Source organism: Sinohyriopsis cumingii, chromosome 1, assembly GCF_028554795.1.
Source record: "Sinohyriopsis cumingii isolate HCF-2022 chromosome 1, ASM2855479v2, whole genome shotgun sequence".
Lineage (NCBI taxonomy): Eukaryota > Metazoa > Mollusca > Bivalvia > Unionida > Unionidae > Sinohyriopsis > Sinohyriopsis cumingii.
In genome coordinates, this window is record NC_142961.1 from 35,322,413 (window position 1) to 35,329,844 (window position 7,432).

Below are 7,432 nucleotides of genomic sequence, written 5' to 3' on the forward strand. Positions count from 1 at the left end.
TGACATCTTCTTCTAGAAGATTCCATTGTTGGAGTCTTGATCCTAGCAATTCTGCCTTGTTCTTTGATAAGTCCAAATCACGAATCAGGTCATTTAGTTCTTCCTGTGTTATTCTGTGTGGGGTTGATGATGCACCACAGTGAAAATCTGGATCACTGCATGCTGATGGACCAGGAGAAGAACAGGTCGACTCACCTTTGTCTTCGTCAGATGAATCAAGAGAATATTCTGCTGGAGGTTCTGGAATAGGAAGTCCCTCACCATGTGGAACTGGTCTCAATGCAGACGGAATGTTTGGGTAGACTATTCTCGACTTCTTTCGCTTCGTTATTCCGCCGGAAAGAGGAGGAACCAAGCAGAAGTAACAGTCATTTAGGTGGTTGCTTGGCTCTCTCCACACCATTGGGACTGCAAACGGCATTGATGACCTTTTGCAATTCAACCACTGTGAAAGCTGTGTTGTACATGTAGCACAGCATATATGCGGAGCCCAAGGCTTGTCTTGGTCACCAACCTTGCATCCGAAGTAAAGATGATATGCCTTCTTCACTTGAGAATTGATACTTTTCTTCTGGTTGGCAAATGTCACTTCCCCACAAATATAGCAAAAATTGTCCGCGGTATTAACACACTTTCGAGGCATTACTGTTCTTTATTGTACGTAAATGGATAAAATAATAAGTTTTATGTAACAGTAGCTTGAACTGTCTCGCACAACGTCTAAAATATTTTAAATGCTGAACCTATCTGATTGGGCTTTATATAGTACACTGCTTACGTCAGCTTCAGCAGCCGCCTGGCATTAGTATAATAGGCCTACACATGTATAGTACACTGCTGACGTCAACTTACTTCAGCAGCCGCATGGCATTAGTATTGCATTGCATCAGAAAATGATGCAATCAACTGTGGATGATGTGAGCATGATGGTATTATGCAATGTTACATCATTATTCCGGATGTTGCTGCAGTCCTACTGGAGAAATTTACACAGTGAAACATAGAAAATGAGGTATATGAATATCTTCAAAACGAGAGCCAATACAAATTTTTCACGGTTATATTCGTGTTCGGCACACCAAAATACTACAGATTAGGGCCTTTTCAAGTCAGTAATGATTTCACTGTTGACCAGTGTACTTATAATATTAGAAATGAAAATTCAGAATCCTAATAAATCTTTGACGTGTAAAACATCAACACTAGTCTATCTCCGTCTATTATGCGTATACATCTTTATTCTCTCAAGTGTTTGATTGTATTTGGTAAATTTTGTGCCAAATTCTAGAATAGTGTGCCTATGACAACACCATGCTGCAAGATCATTTTGAAAATCGATGTTTCTTTTATCAAAATCGGCGAGGGGTCCCGTTTTATTTTTGATAATAAATGGTAGTTAAAATTACTCTTTCCATAGATTGGCGCTTGAACTAAAATAATACATTTCTACTAGTCTTCCTTTATATGATTGATTGATTGATTGATTTTATTTTTAACGGCGCATCAGCACTGTTAGGCTATTTAGCGCCAAACAAAATGTTATATGTATAATCTTTTAAAAATGATAAAAAAGTCTCATATCGACCAGCGATATAAAACACAAATAGTTGAAATTAAAACGGTAAGATGGTAACGGTGCAAAATAAAGCTTCCCGATCAACGGGGGATGTAAATGTTGTATGTTAATAAAAAATTATTAAAAGGTATTAAAAAGGGACGGTATATATATTGCATAAAACTGCACAAGGTTTAGAGCAAATATTCACTGCTTTCAGGAACTCTATAATACGAGTGATGTTTATAGTATCAAAAAGTTCCATCATATTACGCACATTGTAATACTGATTGCGCGTAGGTTGCAGGTCAAAACACTCTTTCATAAAGTGCTTAACAGTGAATGGTTCATTACAAGAAACGCACTCTGGTGGGTCTTCACCTTTTAGTATGTGGGAGTGGGTGATACAAGTATGACCAATTCGGATTCTTTCAATGACTACCTCCTCCCTACGCATGGTTCTGTAGGAAGGAGTCCATTCTCCTAGAGTTTATATCGTTTTGATGGGTTTTTGTCACCAGATTCCGGGTTTAGAGTTTAAAAATGTAATACATAAAAGACAAATATTGGTTAGTATATTTTACATACATTGATTTACCAAAGTGGGATTGGTTTCAAATAAAGCATGAAATAAGCGATTGTGTTCAATTTTCGTTTCTATAGTGGTGATTTCCCTACTTACAAATAATATTTATCATGCAACGCATGTGAATACGTGTGCCTCCACATTTTTTGCTCTGAAGAATCAGACACAAAAAAAACCACTTTTTGTTTTAAAAAAATAATTATTAGTGTACTCGACTGTGCACTATAGGAAAGGTTTACATTAGAGCAGATGAAAAAAAAAACGTGACTGCAAACTCCCTTGCGATGTTCTTTTAATGCTACGATAAATTTTCCAAACGATTTAATGAAAATACACAATATTCTGATAAATCAGCACCCAAACCTGTACTGTTACTGATGGACACTTTTCGGGTATGATCTCGCACTTTTGATTAAATTCGTACAGTTGTTGCAGACTAACGTGTCCACAACACATCGAGATACATTGTAGACACCGGTTTTTCTCACAGTACTCGATTTACGGTTGGTTGAAAAGTCCTTTCGGCAATATGTGCTTAATATTTCCAGATCAAATCCTTTGCTTGACAATTTGTGGAATAGCACAACCCTACCTCATGTTGCCATTTCGAATTCATGGTTGCTTACATCTGTTCCATCAGATAAACAGACCAATCAGATGCGACTTCCGCTCATTCGCTCATTTAAAAGTTTTGGAGGACAAAATCTAGGGACGCTTAAGTCGAGAAGCATGACTAAAGTAAAGCAACCGAAATTTCAAATGAGCGAATGACTGATTTGGGGTATGATTTATCTGATTATATGTACAACCAGCATCTATTAATTAATACCAATTAATGAGGATGGGATATCAGAGGCATAACTCATGTAAATCATATGTTGGAACATGGAAATTGAGTTCTATCAATGTCTCATTAATATAAACCCTTGCTGAAATCCAACAAACTGTGTTACTTGGTAAATTTATGCTACGGAAACAAAGTCAAGAGTACAGGCAATCAGGGGGCATAAATCATGTAAATAATACCATGCAATGATGGAAATCGAGCACAGTCAAGGTCTAATCATTAAAGAGATGCCTCCCAAAATTTACTGAAGTCCAACAACGGTTGCTGCGGAAACGAACAGTTAGTGGGATAGGAAAAAAGGGGTTATAACTCCTCTAAATGTTGTAAGTGAATACTGTATAATGAACTTGTCGAGGATTCGATCGGTGTCAAGCTGTGTGCTAAATTTGACTCAAATTCCAACATTTTCTAGAAAAGATATATTACTTGATTAATAAAAAATAAATAAACAACAGTGAGGACAAAATATAAAACAGGCACATACAATTTCAAGTGTTAATTTATCGTGAATATTTATATAATTTATGGAAAAAATATCTGAAAAATGCTAAGAAAAAATATGTTATCAGACTGATATAAGTATTTCATCGAATGTGCTTTGTTATGAAGAAGACTCAAATATGTCAACGCAAAATCAAATATTTTCAGTATCACGGACGAAACGTTGTAATGTGGAAAATTTTGCTAGCAGACTACTATCAGACGGAACCTTTGTCTCCACTTTTTTTCTTTTTGTACTTTACTTCATAACAATGTTTTCAGATGTATCTTTTTTCCATCTTGAATGGCGGGATTGCTAAAAATACATCGTTCTGTTTTTTTTTTATTTTTCTGGAGGAAAAAAGAAGAAAAGAATTCTATAAAAAAAGAGAAAGAGATATCTTTTTAGTTATAGTGTTTATTTTAAAGCGCCAAAAGGTTTGGTTTGATGCAAGTGTGTAAACGAAGACCATTTAATGGCAACGCAGGAGGCTTTGAGGCTGATATACAATTATGATAGACAACCTAGAACTTCGACATCAACTTATGGATACAGAAAGGCTAGGTAAAATTTTAATGATATTAAGACCCTTGATAAAACAATGTTTCATTTCTGAAAAAGAATTGTATAAAGAAATGTCAACAGGAAAATGGAAATAGCACCCTAAAATAAGCTCAGTGCAGATGGAGGTATACAGTTACAGAAACCTTTTAACATTAGGACTTGGAGGTGGGGTAACCTCATCAACATGCTAATTTAGTGGGCCTGAAAACTGTAATCTTTAATAACTGGGTACACCACAAGGAAATCAAAATTCATAATATCTGAGTGCACCTAATTCAATAAGGTGGACTCATGTATAGGGTATTTGAAAAAGTCAAGGCTTTGTCCAATCAAACTAGGCGTTGATTGTGCAGTAGATAAATCGGGCTTTGACCAATCAAACCAGGCGTTGATTGTGCTGTAGATAAATCGAGCTTTGGCCAATCAAAACAGATGTTGCTTGTGCATCTGAAAAGATGCATACCTATTTTGTAGATGGAATAGTGAACATTGAAATCCGTCAAGGTCAATATTATAAAGACAGAAGAATACGTTTTGCGCATCCTCACAATCGGGGGCGTGCTACATGCTTTGTAAATCTGTTGTGAACTGACATAATTTGTCTATGCTAACTGTTACTATAAAAAAACAAACATATTTGCAAAATTTAATAAATTTTAAGATGGTATTTTGCTTGTCACCTTGCGGAAATAATTTAGTGTTCATGTGCTGTTTTATTTCCATTTATTCTTTTTAAGACTCATTCATTAGAAAATCTGAGTTGATGTGACACAGGCAATCATCAAATTATGAGTTGATAAACAGTGGGTACATTGAGCGAAGACAATCGTCATAGTATGAGCTGATGTACAGCTATGAGTAAAGGCAATCGTCACAATATGAGTTTATGTACAGTGAGCACAGACAATTGTAAAATTATGAGTTGATGTACAGTGAGCATAGACAGTCGTCACAGTATGAGTTGATGTACAGTGAGAACAGATAATCGTCAAATTATGAGCTGATGTACAGTGAACACAGACAATCGTCAAATTATGAGTTGAGGTACAGTGAGCACAGCCAAACATCAAATTACGAGTTGATGTACAGTGAACACAGACAATCGTTAAATTGTGACTTATGTACAGTAAGCACAGACAATCGTCATTTTATGAGTTTATGTAACGTGAGCACAGAAAATTGTCACAGTATGATTTGATATACAACGAGCACAATCGTAAAATTATGAGCTGATGTACAGTGAACACAATCGTCAAAGTATAGGTTGATGTATAGTGAGCACAGACAAGGTTCAAATTATGAGCTGATGTTCAGTAAGCACAGACAATCGTCAGATTATGAGTTGATAAACACTTGGCACAGACAATGGTCAAATTATGAGTTGATGTACAGTGATCACATACAATCGTCACCGTATGAGTTGATGTAACGTGAGCACAGACAATCATCACAGTATGAGTTGATGTACAATGAACACAATCGTAAAATTAATAGTAGATGTACAGTAAGCACAATCGTCAAAGTATAGGGTGATGTACAGTGAGCACAGGCAATTGTCCAAGTATGAGTTATGTCCTGTGAGCACAGACAATCGTCAAATTACGAGCTGATGTACAATGAGCAGAGACAATCGTCAAATTATGGGTTGATTTACAGTGAGCACAGACAATCGTCAAATTATGAGTTGATGTACAGTGAGCAGAGACAATCGTCAAATTACCAGTAGATGTACAGTGAGCACAGACAATCGTCAAATTGCGAGTTGATATACAGTGAGCCAGACAATCATCAAATTATGACTAATGTACGGTGAGCACAGACAATCGTCATAGTATGAGTTGACGTAACGTGAACACAGCCAATTGCCACTGTATGACTTGATGTACAACGAGCACAATCGTAAAATTACGAGTGAGCAAAGCCAATTGCCACAGTATGACTTGATGTACAACGAGCACAATCGTAAAATTACGAGTTGATGTACAGTGAGCAGAATCGTCAAAGTATAGGTTGATAAACACTGGGCAAGGACAATCGTCAAATTATGAGTTGATGTACAATGAGCACAGAAAGAAAACAGACAAATGTATCAATTGACCTATTTGGTAACCTAACAACAAATAAATCTGGACTACCGAAATTTAAAATCGGCGATATAGGTAGAATTTTGAAAATAAAATCTTTTTTAAAGAGCTACTTTTCCAACTGTACCGAGGAAAAATTTAAAACCTGGCAAGTAATTATAGTTGCTCCAATTGTTAACTGGAAGGCTGGTCGGAATTGGAGATGGAGGGCATGTTTTATAAACAATAACTATCTCTGTACATCAAAGAAGATGACATATATAAAGATGAAATAAATTGAAAGACCAAAAGAATGAATTTTAAACAGTATGCATATCTTAAATGGAAAGGATATGATGAATCCTTAAATATTTGGAAACTAACTGAAACTGTTATGCCATTTAATTCTTTTTAGATCATGTCGAAGTCTTGGGACAGTGAATCCTTGTCACCGTTTGCCACTGAAGAGGAACTGGAGTAAGCACAAGACATTGGTAGCAGTAATCATAAGCATAATCAGTTTGAACTTTTGAAAGGTTGTGCACATTTATATTATGACTGATGTATAATGAATGATCCATTAAGGCAACAAAACATATTTATTATTTGAATACTGAAGATTATGTGTAGACAAGTGTGATTCATCACACCTTTGGAGCACATAAATTTACTGGTTATATATTTCCTTGATAATTGGACAGTTGGATCAAGATTTACAGAAGACAAAACAATGATACTTATATTCTACAACAAAAAAACGTACAAAAAGAATTTGAAAGAACTACTGAAATAAAATTTGAAACAGAAAACTAGAAAAGTAAAATTAATTGAAATAGAGTTAAAAAGATAGCTGCGAATTTAAAAAATAAGACATGAAATCTGGAACTGCTAAAATATCCCAATCATTGTTAGATGTTTTTATTTATGATGTGGCATCATTGATTAGCAAAATCTTTTCCAATTAGCAGCTTAGCTATGGCATCGCTGATTAGTAAATCAAATCCATTCAGACTGGCAACTGAGCTATGACATCACTGATTAGCAAAACTATTCCAAATGGCAGCTTAGCCGTTGCACGATTGATTGGAAAAACTATTCCAATTGGCAACTTAGCTATCGCATCATTGATTAGCAAAAGTATTCCAAATGGCAGCTTAGCTGCTGCATCATTGATTAGCAGAAGTATTCGAATTTGAAAATTAGCTATGACATCATTAATTAGCAAATCTGTTGCAAATCTGTTCCAATTGGCAACTTAGCTTACAGATTGCAGTATATAATTCTGTGTATCTGGGATTGTCTCTGTCACCAATGAGTGCTCGTTTTACAACATTCA